Source organism: Pelophylax lessonae (genome assembly GCF_965119305.1).
Source record: "Pelophylax lessonae genome assembly, chromosome: 10".
Lineage (NCBI taxonomy): Eukaryota > Metazoa > Chordata > Amphibia > Anura > Ranidae > Pelophylax > Pelophylax lessonae.
Genome location: NC_138777.1, coordinates 25,058,703 through 25,075,738, shown reverse-complemented (window position 1 = coordinate 25,075,738; position 17,036 = coordinate 25,058,703). Strand labels below are relative to the sequence as shown.

Genomic DNA, 17,036 nt, shown 5'->3' with positions numbered 1-17,036 from the left:
GAAGAAATGACACTTTGCTACAATGTAAAGTAGTGAGTGTACAGCTTGTATAACAGTGTAAATTTGCTGTACCCACAAAATAACTCAACAAACACTGATTAATGTCTAAACCGCTGGCAACAACAGTGAGTACACCCCTAAGGGAAAATGTCCAAATTTGGCCCAATTTAATCATTTTTCATCCCCGGTGTCATGTGACTCGTTAGTGTTACAAGGTCTCAGGTGTGAATGGGGGAGCAGGTGTGTTAAATTTGGTGTTATCGCTCTCACTCTCTCATACTGGTCACTGGAAGTTCAACATGGCACCTCATGGCAAAGAACTCTCTGAGGATCTGAAAAAAAAATTGTTGACATAAAGATGGCCTAGGCTACAAGAAGATTGCCAAGACCCTGAAACTGAGCTGCAGCACGGAGGCCAAGACCATACAGCAGGTTAACAGAACAGGTTCCACTCAGAACAGGCCTCGCCATGGTCGACCAAAGAAGTTGAGTGCACGTGCTCAGTGTCATATCCAGAGGTTGTTTTTGTGAGATATTGTACATGGCATTTTACACGTCCTGTAACATGTCCATATCTCACAAGTCAGATCCAAAGTTGCAGAAATGTGAATCGAGCCTTATGGTGGATGGGCTTATATCATAAAGTCCCCCTTAGGCCCCTTTCACACTTGTGAGACTTGTCCTGCAACTTGGGACTGCAAAGTCGCATGACAACTCGTACCCCATTATTTCCAATGAGTACCAATTCATTTCGGTGTGACTTCAAGTTGTAATGACTTCAAAGTAGTCCCTGCACTACTTTGGTCCAACTTTGATGCGACTTGAGGTCCATAGACCTCATGATTACACAGGCATTGCTTCAAGTCGCAGCAAAGTCGCGTCAAAGTGGCCTCAAACACCCATGACTTTCAGGTTGTATGAATGTGAAAGGGGCCTTAAGGCTTCATTTACACCTATGCAGTTTGCTTTTGAGTGTTTCTGCAGTTTTTTACCGCAATTTTAAGCTGTTTTGCCGCGCTTTGCATTTTCTATGTTTTTTTGGGCAAATTTGTTGTTGGGCAGACTAAAAAAGCCTAGGGGAGTGTTTACTAACTGTGAGGAGGATGGGCTTGTGAAATGATCACAGAGACCTGTGTTTCTATATAGAAGGATCACAGGAGCTCTGTGATCATTCCAGCTGTTGTGTTTACAACAGCTGACCATCCTTCTCTTTCAGCGGGGAGCGATCGCGGGTGGCTGTGGCAATCGGACCCGCCAACGGCACGTGTTCGCCTCCTAGCAGCAGGCGCGAGATCGTCGTAGGGTTACGTTGGTTCGCCCAGGAGGGGCTGCCTGCCGCAGTATATCTGAAGGTGGGCGGTCGGGAACAGGTTAATCTGCCCAACAACAAACTAGTCAAATAAAAAGACAAAAGCATCAAAAACGTGTTAAAAATGCATGTCCAAAAACGTGGAAAGCACAGTAAAAAGCACTACAGAAACGCTCAAAAACAACATGTATAGAAAGTGAATGGAGCCTTAACCACTTCACGCCCGCCCTATAGGGAATTGACTGCGGGAAGGTGGTTGTATTATCCTGACACGCCGTCATATTACGGTGGCAGGATAATGCGCTGGGGGTGCGCAGAGCGGCGATCGGTGCTGCGGTGTGTCACTCTGACACACCACATCTCCGATCTTTGTAAAGAGCCTAATGACGTTGGCGCTTTACCATGTGACCAGATGTGTCCAATCACAGCTGGTCAAATAGTAAATAGGAAGTGCCGTTGGTCGGCTTTCCTCAGTCGGTGCCTGACAGGCACGAGTAAAGGAGAACCGATCTGTGGCTCTCCTGACGAGGGGGGGTGCCACTAGAGCCACCAGGGATGCCCATGACCCCAGGGATGCCCACCATGGCCACCAGGGATGGCAATCAGGGCTCAGGGAGCCTGCCAGTGCCTTCCCCATCAGTGCTGCCCACCAGTGCCCATCATTGCCATCTATCAGTGCCACCCATCAGTGCCCATTATTGCCCTCCAGTGCTGCCTATCAGTGCCCATCAGTGCCACCCCATCAGTACCTATCAGTGCGGCCTCATCAGTGCTCATCGGTGCAGGAAAAACGTATCTATTTTATACATTTCAAACATTTCGGTATTTGTTTAGCAAAAAATAAAAAACCTTGTGGTGATCTAATACCACCAAAAGAAAGCTCTATTTGTGGGGAAAAATTGACATAAATTTGGTGTAGGTACAGTGTTGCATGAAGGTGCAATTGTCATTCAAAATGCAACAGCGCTAAAAACTATAAATTGGCCTGGGCGGGAAGGGGGAAAAGTACCCGGTATTGAAGTGGTTAATTAATGGTCAACCTGCCCTTTCACTGCCCCTCTAAAGCATAACTAAAAACAAAACTTTAGTTTTGAGTAGAGTGGAGAAGGATTAGAACCCCCGTCAGGTGTGTATTGCTGTTTGTTTGATTCACCCTCTCTTTTTTGTCCTTTTTATTGTTATCATCAAAAGTGAAAGAAAATTCAGAATTTTGGGTTGTCCCTAGAACAGGAATAGAGGAGAAATCTTCCAATGGGGTCACTAGTTCTGGTGACAACCAGGGAGCCCCTTGCTTTGGAGGAATTTCCTTTCACTTCCTGTTTTGGCCACGGATAGTAAGTGAAAGTAAATCTCTCCAATGGGAAACATAGATGGCAAAAAAACTCACAGGGGTTTCCTCTGTTAAAAAGGACAAACATGTTGTCTTTAGTTCTCCTATACTGTACCTAACCCAGTCTGAAATGTTTGTTCTTACCTGATGGGTACCGACACCCAAAGTTAGCAGTCTGGCCCCAAAGGATTGCAAGGCCGGCAGTTGGAGTTCCATATCTTGACTTGGTGGAATGACCTCAACTTTTTTTCTATTTACTGGGTTCTTCTTTGACTGACGTTCACAAAAAACATTTTTCAAAAAGCCATCATGGGGGGGGGGGGGGGGGGGCAAAAGACACATTTTTATATTTGAATACATTCCCTTGGCGGAGAGAGGCATGGTTACCAGCTGTTGCTGATTTACAATAAGACTCTTGGCCATTTTAAAGAGCGATGAGATGACTGTACACAATTCTCAATAAATATTTGTCTCTGTCTCTCTGTGTATTTGCCAGGTGTGGGCCTCGGGTTTGCATTTCACAATATAAATAAACAGATTTTAAAATACCGGTACAGAATTTGTCATTCAACCCTTGGGCTTTCAGCATCAAAGTGTTGTGGCATGATCAAAGAAACTACGTATAAGATCATAAAGTAGGTAGATTGTTAGGAGAAGACATTGCATACATACATATATATATATATATATATATATATATATATATATATATAATGAACAAAATTATAAACGCAACACTTATTTTTGCCCTCATTTTTCATGAGCTGAACTTAAAGATCTAAGAAAACCGGGATTCATCCGTGAAGAGAACATCTCTCCAAAGTGCCAGACGCCATCAAATGTGAGCATTTGCCCACTCAAGTCGGTTACGATGAGGAACTGCAGTCAAGTGGAGACCCCAATGAGGACGATGCGCATGCAGATGAGCTTCACTAAGAAGGTTTCTGATAGTTTGTGCAGAAATTCTTTGGTTATGCAAACCGATTGTTGCAGCAGCTGTCTGGGTGGCCATTCTCAGACGATCTTGGAGGTGAAGATGTTGGATGTGGAGGTCCTGGTCTGGTGTGGTTACACGTGGTCTGCGGTTGTGAGGCCGGTTGGAAGTACTGCCAAATTCTCTGAAACGCCTTTGGAGACGGCTTATGGTAGATACTACCACACCAGAGCTCTTAAAGTCCCACAGAGGGTTGTTCTCCTTGTTCCTTCCAGTATGGTAGAGAAAAACATTAAATTCACGGGCAACAGCTCTGGTGGACATTCCTGCAGTCAGCATGCCAATTGCACGCTCCCTCAAAACTTGTGACATCTGTGGCATTGTACTGTGTGATAAAACTGCACAATTTAGAGTGGCCTTTTATTGTGGCCAGCCTAGGGCACACCTGTCCAATAATCACGCTGTCTAATCGGCATCTTGATATGCCACACCTCTGAGGTGGATGGATTATCTCGGCAAAGGAGAAGCGCTCACTAACACAGATTTAGACAGATTTGTGAACAATATTTCAGAGAAATAAGCCTTTTGTGTACATAGAAAAAGTCTTAGATCTTTGAGTTCAGCTCATGAAAAATGGGGGCAAAAACAAAAGTGTTGCGTTTATAATTTTGTTCACTGGGTAATGAACAAGCACGTAGAATCCATGTGAAACACGCCTACCATATCCTACCCTGCTGTACCTTGGACCTTATATGTGAATAAAGAATCTTCTCTTCATCTAATTGTTTGGTGGTTTGCGACCAATTTCTTCACGTATGCTGTTTGCGGTGGTGAGGTTCAGTACCCACCTTGGATTGCAGATACAGACTGGCCTGAGCAGTGTTGTTCCCCTCTACACATCAGATGTAGAGATATATATACACTTGTGTTATAATAATTACTTTTTGATGACAGATATGGAAGGATACCCATTCACCCCACCTAAGCTATATCCACCCCCCATTCAATCTCCTGTGGGTCTCCATTGGTTCCGCCCCTTCAGCTCCTGGGCCAGACCTACCTCACTGCCACCAGATAGAAACGCTGCTTTGGGAGTCCGGCTCAGCCAATTTGTAAGTATGGGGTCCCTTATGGAGTCCCCCATGATTTGCAAAACTTGATTTACCATTATGGTTTATATTCTAAATCGATGTTTTACCTCTTAGACATGTTTTTTATGCATCCACTCCTGAAGAAGTGAGTGATAGCCCATGAAACGCGTTGAGACGAAGATGCATTTATTATCATGTATTTACATCTGTAACCCATAATTATGTATCATACTTTGCAATATTACCAATCGGTTTGGCATGTTTGTATACGCATCTGATGCATTATGATGATCATTTTTCTACTTCTTAGCGGTATTCCCGAGTGTGGCTCGGGTTGAAATTTCAGAGCCAAAAGCGGTAACCCCGAGCCACACTCGGAGTACCGCCAGAAGCATTGCTGGATCCTGAAAGCAGGGTTACTTACCTTGTCACCGGGATCCAGCGTTGTCTAGCGGCGGATCTTCCTCCCGATCCTCTCCGTGCCCCGGCTTCCGTCTCCTGCGACGTGACGTTCGCAGGGGGGGTGGAACCGGCGGCAAATTCAAATGTAAAACACACCAAACACACTAATACAATGCAAAATAAAATAAATTCACATTAGTTTGCCCCCCAGTGCCCTTTCCTGCAGTTTTACTGTACTTTTTTATGTATATATATATATATATATATATATGTGTATATATACAGTGCCTTGCGAAAGTATTCGGCCCCCTTGAACTTTGCGACCTTTTGCCACATTTCAGGCTTCAAACATAAAGATATAAAACTGTAATTTTTTGTGAAGAATCAACAACAAGTGGGACACAATCATGAAGAGGAACGAAATTTTTTGGATATTTTAAACTTTAACCACTTTACCACCGGAGGATTTTGCTGTCTTACGTCCAGGCCACTTTTTGCGATTCGGCACTGTGCGAATTTAACTGACAATTGCGCGGTTGTGCGACGCTGTACCCAAACGAAATTTACGTCCTTTTTTTCCCACAAACAGAGCTTTCTTTTGGTGGTATTTGGTCACCTGTGCAATTTTTACTTTTTGCGCTATAAACAAAAAAAGAGCGTTTATTTTGAAAAAATAACAATATTTTTCACATTTTTTTTATATGAAATCCCCCCCCCCCAAAATGTAAAAATCAAAATTTTTTTCATTTTTGGCCAATTTGTTTTCTGCTACCTATGTTTGGTAAAAAAAATCACAATAAGCGTATTTTGATTGGTTTGCGCAAAAGTTATTGCGTTTACTAACTAAGGGAAAGATTTATGTCATTTTTGGTGTTTTTTTTTTAACGCGTAATGGCGGCGATCTGCGATTTTTTTTGCGGGACTGCGACATTGCGGCGGACAGATCGGACCCTTGACTGACATTTTTGACACTTTTGGGGGTACCAGTGACATTACTGCAGTAATCAGTGCTATCCTTACCACTGTTACTGTAAAAATGACACTGGCAGGGAAGGGGTTAATTTTATTGGAGAGGGAGGGGTTAATGTATGCCTGCTGCTTACTGACGTGTGGGGGGGGGAGGTGACTGTGTGACACAAGGACAGATCGAGGGTTCAACTATGCTGAACCCTGCAATCTGACCCTGCCTGTCACTTCAGAGATCCGCCCGCTGTGTTTACACACAGCGGGCGGATCTCCAGACTCGATCCCCGACGATCGGGTAAGAGCAGCCGCTCCTCCCCTGGCCCGACTCCCGCTGTGACTGAAAACAGCGGGAGCGAGCCTCTACGTCGCTGGACGGGAACGAGCCACTTTGCTGCAGTAGCAGCAAAGTGAGCGGAGCTAAAGTGGTTAACAAATAAAAAACTGAAAAATTGGGCGTGCAAAATTATTCAGCCCCTTTACTTTCAGTGCAGCAAACTCTCTCCAGAAATTCAGTGAGGATCTCTGAATGATCCAATGTTGACCTAAATTACTAATGATGATAAATAGAATCCACCTGTGTGTAATCAAGTCTCCGTATAAATGCACCTGCACTGTGATAGTCTCAGAGGTCCGTTTAAAGCGCAGAGAGCATCATGAAGAACAAGGAACACACCAGGCAGGTCTGAGATACTGTTGTGGAGATGTTTAAAGCCGGATTTGGATACAAAAAGATTTCCCAAGCTTTAAACATCCCAAGGAGCACTGTGCAAGCGATAATATTGAAATGGAAGGAGTATCAGACCACTGCAAATCTACAAAGACCTGGCCGTCCCTCTAAACTTTCAGCTCATACAAGGAGAAGACTGATCAGAGATGCAGCCAAGAGGCCCATGATCACTCTGGATGAACTGCAGAGATCTACAGCTGAGGTGGGAGACTCTGTCCATAGGACAACAATCAGTCGTATACTGCACAAATCTGGCCTTTATGGAAGAGTGGCAAGAAGAAAGCCATTTCTTAAAGATATCCATAAAAAGTGTTGTTTAAAGTTTGCCACAAGCCACCTGGGAGACACCAAACATGTGGAAGAAGGTGCTCTGGTCAGATGAAACCAAAATCAAACTTTTTGGCAACAATGCAAAATGTTATGTTTGGCGTAAAAGCAACACAGCTCATCACTCTGAACACACCATCCCCAATGTCAAACATGGTGGTGGCAGCATCATGGTTTGGGCCTGCTTTTCTTCAGCAGGGACAGGGAAGATGGTTAAAATTGATGGGAAGATGGATGGAGCCAAATACAGGACCATTCTGGAAGAAAACCTGATAGAGTCTGCAAAAGACCTGAGACTGGGACGGAGATTTGTCTTCCAAAAAGACAATGATCCAAAACATAAAGCAAAATCTACAATGGAATGGTTCACAAATAAACATATCCAGGTGTTAGAATGGCCAAGTCAAAGTCCAGACCTGAATCCAATCGAGAATCCGTGGAAAGAACTGAAAACTGCTGTTCACAAACGCTCTCCATCCAACCTCACTGAGCTCGAGCTGTTTTGCAAGGAGGAATGGGCAAAAATTTCAGTCTCTCGATGTACAAAACTGATAGAGACATACCCCAAGCGACTTACAGCTGTAATCGCAGCAAAAGGTGGCGCTACAAAGTATTAACTTAAGGGGGCCGAATAATTTTGCACGCCCAATTTCAGTTTTTTATTTGTTAAAAAAGTTTGAAATAGCCAATAAATTTCGTTCCACTTCATGATTGTGTCCCACTTGTTGTTGATTCTTCACAAAAAAATTACAGTTTTATATCTTTATGTTTGAAGCCTGAAATGTGGCAAAAGGTTGAAAAGTTCAAGGGGGCCGAATACTTTTCGCAATGCCTGTATATTTTTGAATGCATCCCTACTTTATAGCATTTCTTCACACCTGTCTAAAACATTGTACAATAAATATATATATATATATATATATATATATATATACACACACACATTCAGTGTATACTGTATATGAGGATGCCCCGCAGATGCTCAAAAGGATTTGCTTGGCCACTTTTAGCTTCTTTAGCAAGGCAGTGGTGGTCTTGGAGGTGTATTTGGGGGGTCGTTATGTCGTAATACTGCCCTGCGGCCCAGTCTCTGAAGGGAGGGGATCATGCTCTGCTTCAGTATGTCACAGTACATGTTGGCATTCATGGTTCCCTCAATGAACTGTAGCTCCCCAGTGCCGGCAGCACTCATGCAGCCCCAGACCATGACACTCCCACCAACATGCTTGACTGTAGGCAAGACACACTTGTCTTTGTACTCCTCACCTGGTTGCTGCCACACTCGCTTGACACCATCTGAACCAAATACGTTTATCTTGGTCTCATCAGACCACAGGACATGGTTCCAGTAATCCATGTCCTTAGTCTGCTTGTCCTCAGAAACTGTTTGAGGGCTTTCTTGTGCATCATCTTTAGAAGAGGCTTCCTTCTGGGACAACAGCCATGCAATTTGATGCAGTGTGCGGCGTATGGTCTGAGCACTGACAGGCTGACCCCCCACCCCTTCAACCTCTGCAGCAATGCTGGCAGCACTCATACGTCTATTTCCCAAAGAAAAACCTCTGGATATGACGCACTCAAATTCTTTGATCGATTATGGCGACCAAAATGGTTGATCAATAGTTGAATGTTACCAATCGCATCCCTGTTTCCACCATGAAGTCTCATAATTTGGAAATGCGCGATATAATAATTTTATCAATTTTCTTTTTCTGATTGATCCCATGTGTTAGGAATAATTGGTCTATAATTGACAACCGATTCAATCAATATGCCCGACACGTGGACATGTATTTTCAATTAATAGTTGTAGGATACAGTCATAAGTTATCAATCACATTCTCTGTTTTTCCTAGGCGATCTCATGATTATTTAAAATATGATCAAAATCATGACGAAAGAATCACAGTATTGCTAATTAATGTAAAGCGTTTGATAATGGTTAGTCCTGGCCGATCGACTCAGTTGATGGAATATTACCTTTGTCAAGTCTAAATCAGGGAAGGGAAGTTATGGCCATTCGATTTTTTGCTGATTCGTTTTGATTGAATCGCACATCGACCTGGTAAAAAAATTGAGGGTATTCTGCATTCTTTGTCCATGATCGCACCATTTGATACAGCATTCAGCCCCATCCAGCCTCAGCATATTTCACCCTGACATAGGCTTTGACAGGCTGCAGGCAGTGGGGCCGTGTCTCCCTGGAGTTCTAAAATGCTGGTATTGCACACACCTTTGCAAGACCTCCCATCTGCAAGGGGACTTAAGGCCAAATTTGTAGCAGAGGGACACAGTTATCCAACAAACCCTCCTACTCCCATTGTTCTTTCTGTCATATTTGCAGATTTTGATCTTTTCATTCGGATGTTCGGTTTCCAGATGACAGGTGTGATCAGAGAGTGCACGGAATGTCTCCATCAGATAACTGTGTGATCAAGGCAATAAAGTGACTAAGTGCTATGAAAATAATGAACTGAACTTTAACCAGTCCACAGCAGTAAACACTTCCTGTTCTCCCGCTGGCAATTGAAATTGGGATCACTGACAACAAAGCCATTGTCTGATTTATTGACATTAAAGTAAATCTAAACCCAATTACTAAAATTTCATATAAACTCATATTAACTATGTTAACCACTTAAGCCCCGGAGGATTTGGCTGCTCAAAGACCATGGGGCTATTTTGCGATTCGGCACTGCGTGACTTTAACGGACAATTGCGCGGTCGGGCGAGGCTGAACCCAAACAAAATTGACGTCCTTTTTTCCCCACAAACAGAGCTTTCTTTTGGTGGTATTTGATCACCTGTGCGATTTTTACTTTTTTGCGCTATAAACAAAAAAAGAGCGACAATTTTGAAAAAATAACAATATTTTTCACATTTTTATATAAAATTCACAAAAAAAATGTAAAAATCAAATTTTTTTAACATTTTAGGCCAATTTGTTTTCTGCTACATATTTTTGGTAAAAAAAATCGCAATAAGTGGATTTTGATTGGTTTGCGCAAAAGTTATTGCGTTTACTAACTACGAGAAAGATTTATGTCTTTTTATTGTTTTTTTTTTTAACTAGTAATGGCGGCGATCTGCGATTTTTTTTTTGCGGGACTGCGACATTGCGGCGGACAGATCGGACTCCTGACTGACATTTTTGACACTTTTGGGGGTACCATTGGCATTACTACAGTAAAGTATACATATGCACTGTTACTGTAAAAATGACACTGGCAGGGAAGGGGCTAACTTTATTAGTGATCAGATCAAGGTGTTAAATGTGTCCCCAGCACAAGGACAGCACAAGAATTTTGTCCGCAGACTTCAGCTGACTGCAGAAGTGATGTCATGTAATGGTTAACTTTCCCTGTGTTTTTAATTTTCTGAGCATGCCCAGTCTTGCAAATCTGCGGTCTGTCGGCCGAATTCTGTACTGACAGGCGAACAATCGTCCGTTCTGGTGTCCGCAGACAAAAATTTTCATGTTTGCAAGAAAGACTTTTGTCCGCGGATTGTGCGCAGACAGCTGTCGGAGGCACCATACTAACACGCGTACAATCGGCAGATCTTTCGTCCGCCGACGTTTGTATGCCGACGATCGGTACGTGTGTACGGGCCTTTAGATTTACCTTTTCAATGTAGTGCGAGGGCCAGCAAGATTGCATACAAATTGAAAGTGTTTAGGTTTGACCTCATATTATATGGTTTTGGTAAGTCTAAAGCCCCATACACACGCACAGATTGTTGGCCAACTGATCGGCCAACTTTTGTCCAGTGTTGTTTGTTGGTTGAAATGTGCTCTAGACTTGCACTGGACTTTTGTTGGCCAACAAAAACCAACTTCAGAAGTGATGTCATGTGATGGTTGACTTTCAGTGTGTTTTTTCTTCTCTGAGCATGCCCAGTCTTGCTCATCTGATGTTTGTCTGCCGAAATCTGTACTGACTGAGGAACAATCGGCCGTTCTTTGTTGGCCAACAAAAATTTTATAGCATGCACTCCAGATTTTTTTCGGCCGAAAATTCGCAGTTGGTTGTTGGAAGTATCATACTAACAAGCCTACAATCTGCTGATCGGACGTTGGCCAACAATTTACGGCCAACAATCTGTGTGTGTGGCTTAAAGGAAAACGTCTTCAGAAAATCTTATAGTGTGTATGGCCCATTAGACTGTGGATGGCAGTAGATTTAGAGATTTTATTATTAGGATGAACTACTTTAAGTGGGCTTTAGTCCTTATGTGGGCTGAGCGGTTTAAGCCCTGTCCAGTGTCTCTTGCTGCACTACTCAACCACTTCCACTCTCAGATCTCTACAACATAAAGGCTAATCATTCTGTAGTCCAAGATAAGAACTAGGAGAGCAAAGCAGACTCATTGAGATTACAAAGGAAGTGTGCACAGGACACAGGACAGCTCCAATTTTTTTTTTTTGCACTTTTAACAGATTTAACAAAAGTCTTTCAATGGTACATTTGGCAGACCAAAAGCAAATAGTAAAAGTTCAATGTTAGGATTTACAGACACTTCAAATACAACAGGTTCGATTTTTTAATCTCAACATTTATTTTCTACATACAACAATTTAAAATATTCATGATGACTATCATTATTGCTACATCTGAAACATACCCCCATTAAAAACCAATTTTTTTCCAGTAAAAAATCTTAAATTGTACAAATACAGAATGAACATTTAACCATCAGTAGATAAAAAAATATCATTCTTCCAATAATATGAAGATTCTTCATTACATTAGTGTTCATGTCCAACTAAAACTTTTTTCTTAGTTTTGGAAAGAATGAGCAAAGATTAACATTCGTATTTGGTATTTACTGCTATCCGAGGTCCATTCGTGAGATTTACCCTCACTTGTGGTCACAGTGACTGTGTTATACCACAGGGGAAGGGCGTAGAACTGATTTTTTTTGTTTTTTAGAAGAGTAGGGGATGGCTGGAACCTTCGTCATAACGTGTCCTTGTTGCAGATTTTCCCTCACTTCCTGTTTAGTGAAAAATTGTCTGTGGAACAGGAAGTGAGGGCAAATCTCTGTAACAGCACCCCAAATAATATTAAAAACTGGCAGGATTTCAAATCCTTCGTACCTAAATGTCTTTTGGCTTGACATTCACTTTACCTTGGCTTGGCCATACTGGATGTTTGATATGTTTCCAGTTTAATTTGTACAGTTTATTTTGTGTCACTACCCTGAAAAATGTTCATACTATATAAATCAACTACTACGAAAGAAAATCTACGACCTCGGCAAAAAGAGCAATTTCTTGTGTCCCCATGTGCCTAATTGCCAGGTACAAATGTATCAATTAGAAATGTATTTTCTTGTGTTGGTTCAGTTCACAAAACAACCCAAGTGAGATCATTTCCAGCTCCTAGATGAGCTCTTGGTGTACTAGAAAGGCTCCTTGGATGGGGAAACTGACATAGTTTGTAAGCATGTCAAGTAGCTACTCTAGAATTTTTATCTACGCATTACACAACTTGTTGCATTTGAAGAAATGTTTCTTTCACGGCAAAACCATCATGGTGGTTGACATTCCAGAGGAGAAAAGGTGAGAGGAAGTTTGTAAGGCATGGAAAGGTCTCCTCATGAAAAAGGAATAAGGTGTCACTAGCTCCCAATTTAAATAATATCTACCTTATTCACAGCAACAAAACAAACCATGGCTAAAGCCCCGTACACACGATAAGAAATTTGGAAGGGAAGTTTCGTCAAACGACCGATCTGCCGATTTTCGGATGGTTAGTATGGTGCTTTCGACAGCCGACTCCGACTTTTCGGCCGAAAAAATCCTGATGTGCAGGCTATAAAATTTTTGTTGTCCGTAATACAATGTCCGATTCTCGTCTCATTAGTACAGATTTCGACGGAAAAAAATCTTAAGAGCAAGACTAGGCATGCTCAGAGAACACATACAAAGCAATCCAACACATGACATCACTTCTGAAGTAGAATTCTGTTGTACGGGAAAATTTGTATGAAAAAAACCTCTTCACTTTCCACATCAGACTAGCATGCCACAAAAAACGGACAACAGATCGTTCGATAATCTGATCGTGTGTACGGGGCTTAAGGCATGACAATCCCCAACCCAAATCCTCCAAGAGGTTACCTCTGGAGTCTACTGGGCTCTACTAAATGGTAAAATACTTTTGAACTATAAGACACTAAGGCCAAATTTGAAAAAAAATATGGTTTCCATGTGTTGAAATCTTTCTCCCCTCGTATTTCGACTGCAAACTTCTTAACCACTTGCCGACGGCCGCAAGTACAGATATTGTCAGCCCCGTGCAGGCAAAGTGACGTACCGGTACGTCACTAGCCTGTGAGCCAATAGGGGGCAAGTGCGTGCCGCCAGAGGCACGCTCCCGCCCCCGCTCGTTCACGGACCCCCCCCGCGCGAGTGACCGGCGGACCCGATGTCTGCCCGTCACTCGCGATCGTCAGTTACAGAGGGAGAAAGGCAGGCGGCTAATGTAAACAAAACCGCCTGTCATTCTCCCTTGTGTAACAGCAGAGATCTAATGGTCCTGCTATGTAGGACCGTATATCTCTGCTGTTACACACACACAGCCACATCCCTGCACAGTAAGAATCACGCCCCTAGGGACACACTTATCCCCTCCTTCTCAAAAAAAAATTAACCCCTTCACTGCCAGTGTCATTTTTTACAGTAACAGTGCATATGTATAGCACTGATTACTGTAGTAATGTCACTGGTACCCCCAAAAGTGTCAAAAATGTCAGTCAAGGGTCCGATCTGTTCGCTGCAATGTTGCAGTCTCGCATAATAAATCGCAGATCGCCGCCATTACTCGTTAAAAAAAAAACACCAAAAATGACAGAAATCTTTCCCTTAGTTAGTAAACGCAATAACTTTTGCGCAAACCAATCAAAATACGCTTATGGCGATTTTTTTTTTAACAAACATATGAAGCAAAAAAACAAATTGGCCAAAAATGTTAAAAAGTTTTGATTTTTATATTTTTTTGGGGAATTTCATATAAATAAATTTGAAAGATATTGTTATTTTTTCAAAATTTATGCTCTTTTTTTGTTTATAGCGCATGATCAAAAAATCGCACAGGTGATCAAATACCACCAAAAGAAAGCTCTGTTTGTGGGAAAAAAAGGACGTCAAATTGGTTTGGGTACAGCGTGGCACGACCGCGCAATTGTCACGCAGTGCCGAATCACAAAATTGGCCCTGGTCAGGAAGGGGGTAAAATCTTCTGGGGCTTAAGTGCTTAACCTTTAACAATTGTCATCCATAACTGGATACAAGGTGCCAAAATCCCCAACCTTCACTCCTTAACTCTTTCTCCTCTCTACTTTATTCCCTCTCTTCACTCCTATTCTGACTTTTACTGACCCCTGCCATTTCCATTGTTTCTTCTGAGCTGACATTGCAAGTAGATACGTCCATGGCTGTAAATATATGTCTTCAGCTGCTCCCCTCAATATATCAGCACGCTTGTACAATGTACATATAGATCTACCCCCTCTGCGGAAGTTGGGTGGAACTTATGGACCTTGCAAATACAGGTGTATGGGAATTGTTCCCTACGTTCTACACTGTTATCCTTTAAAATGTAATAGAATTTATTGAACAGAGAATATTTTGTAAGGTTTAGATGGGATTACAGAAACCAGGGTTAAATCTGAGATTTCCTTTACCAAATTACAGATAAAACAACATTTGAAAGTATATTGCCGTTATTTTTAGGAGAGGTTCATACTGTAAAGTTGTATAGTGTTAAGGTGGCCATGGATTTGTGAGGATAGACAAATGTGCAGCCACCGATGACATTCTCCTGAACATTCTGGACCACACTTGGACCATGTGGGCATGCCCAAACTACGTGTTTAAGCTTAATTTCAGACTGGTTATGTTTAACCACTTTACCACCGGAGGATTTTGCTGTCTTACGTCCAGGCCACTTTTTGCGATTCGGCACTGTACGACTTTAACTGACAATTGCGCGGTCATGCAACGCCGTACCCAAACTAAATGTACGTCCTTTTTTTTACCACAAACAGAGCTTTCTTTTGCTTGTATTTGATCACCTGTGCGATTTTTACTTTTTGCGCTATAAACAAAAAAAGAGAGTCAATTTTGAAAAAATAACAATATTTTTCACATTTTTTTATAGGAAATTCCCCCCCAAAAAAATTTAAAAATCAAAATTTTTTATCATTTTAGGCCAATTTGTTTTCTGCTACATATTTTTTGGTAAAAAAAATCGCAATAAGCGTATTTTGATTGGTTTGCGCAAAAGTTATTGCGTTTACTAACTAAGGGAAAGATTTCTGTCATTTTTGGTGTTTTTTTTTTTTAACGAGTAATGGCGGCGATCTGCGATTTTTTTTGCGTGACTGCGACATTGCGGCGGACAGATCGGACCCTTGACTGACATTTTTGACACTTTTGGGGGTACCAGTGACATTACTACAGTAATCAGTGCTATACATATGCACTGTTACTGTAAAAGTGACACTGGCAGGGAAGGGGTTCATTTTTATTGGTGATCAAGGGGTTAATGAATGCCTGGTGCTTACTAACGTGTGTGGGGGGAGGTGACTGAGTGACACAGGGACAGATCGCAGGTTCAGCTATGCTGAACCCTGCAATCTGACCCTGCCTGTCACTTAGGAGATCCGCCCGCTTTGTTTACACAAGCAGGCGGATCTCCACACTCGATCCCTGACAATCGGAGAAGAGCGGCGGTGATCACCGCCGCTCCTCCCCTGGCCCGACTCCCGCTGTGTCTGAATACAGCGGGAGCGAGCCTAGAGAGGGGAATGTCTGGCGACTTAGGTCTACGTCGTCAGACGTTATTGAGCCACTTTGCCGCAGTAGAGGCAGTAGAGGCACAGTGAGCAGAGGTAAAGTGGTTAATTTCAACCTGTTCAATTTTCCTTTAGCTCGGGATCATCTAACCTGCTGCCATAGATATCATTACCTTTTTAAGTCTATTTGGACAAAAGAAATCTTAAACTTATTGCCAGCTTTAGAATCAGTAGTGGCACATGCCCCTAGCTCATTTTACAAATAAGGACCATTCCAGCATGAAACAGAGCTTTCACATGTGTGTCTTAGCAGGTATAAGTAAATTATTTATCTGCTTTACACCAAAAACAGTTCATAACAGGGAATCCTTCCCTTTAGAATAATTAAAAAAAAAAAAAAAGTCTTGAAAGTTGCACTGAATATGAGAATACAGTGATCTTCCCCAACTACCGGAAATACAAAACAACATATCACAATTGTCAAAAAGTAAATAGAAGATCAATAATTATACAATACAATTCACATTTTTCTGTAAGAGAACTAGCTATTCAAATGAAACAGTCGTTTTAAAATACCTTCCCCTAAACTTAAGAAAAAAACAAAAACAAAAATACAAATATGAAAACTTCATCCAATGAATTGTCAGAAACGTGTAAAGGGTTTTTTTTTTTTCATATGAAATTGAAGTGAAATTATGCTTCCTTAAATGATGAACAATTCCAGCACAGGATTTGCTGGTTCCAAACAATATGAAAGAACTGCCACTGTAACAGACATAAATAAAAATAATAGATGAAAGGCACATGAATGGTTTTGGCAAAAAGGCAAAAGGTCTGTGACGGCTCACGGACTGGAAACTAGTTTTTGTCTTTTTGCTCTTAGAAATGTAAAGCTCTTTAAAAGGAAGTGAGGGTCTCTAATGCTGGCCATGGACAGTTCACATTAAGGCAAATTCCTGCTGAACTGGCTGAAATGGGAGTTGTGGGTGGCCCTGCAAGCACCATCTGGCTCAACAAAAGTCAAATTGACTGAACTGGTTGGATAATTATCAGCCAAACAGTGATAGTCAACAGTGGAGATTCCATTATCCACACTGCTTAGCTAAGCCATGGATGGCTAGTTTAGGTAGGCATAGCCTATGACACAG

The 17,036-nt window shown here is 42.0% G+C and overlaps 1 long non-coding RNA gene across 1 annotated transcript; it reads left to right on the top strand.

The window, feature by feature from the left end:
* The first annotated feature begins 14,345 nt into the window (after positions 1–14,345).
* On the top strand, positions 14,346–16,485 carry LOC309565635. The gene is made up of 3 exons (XR_014225821.1): positions 14,346–14,486; positions 14,568–14,989; positions 15,991–16,485. It is a non-coding gene; the product is annotated as an uncharacterized lncRNA (long non-coding RNA).
* Positions 16,486–17,036: the final 551 nt, after the last annotated feature.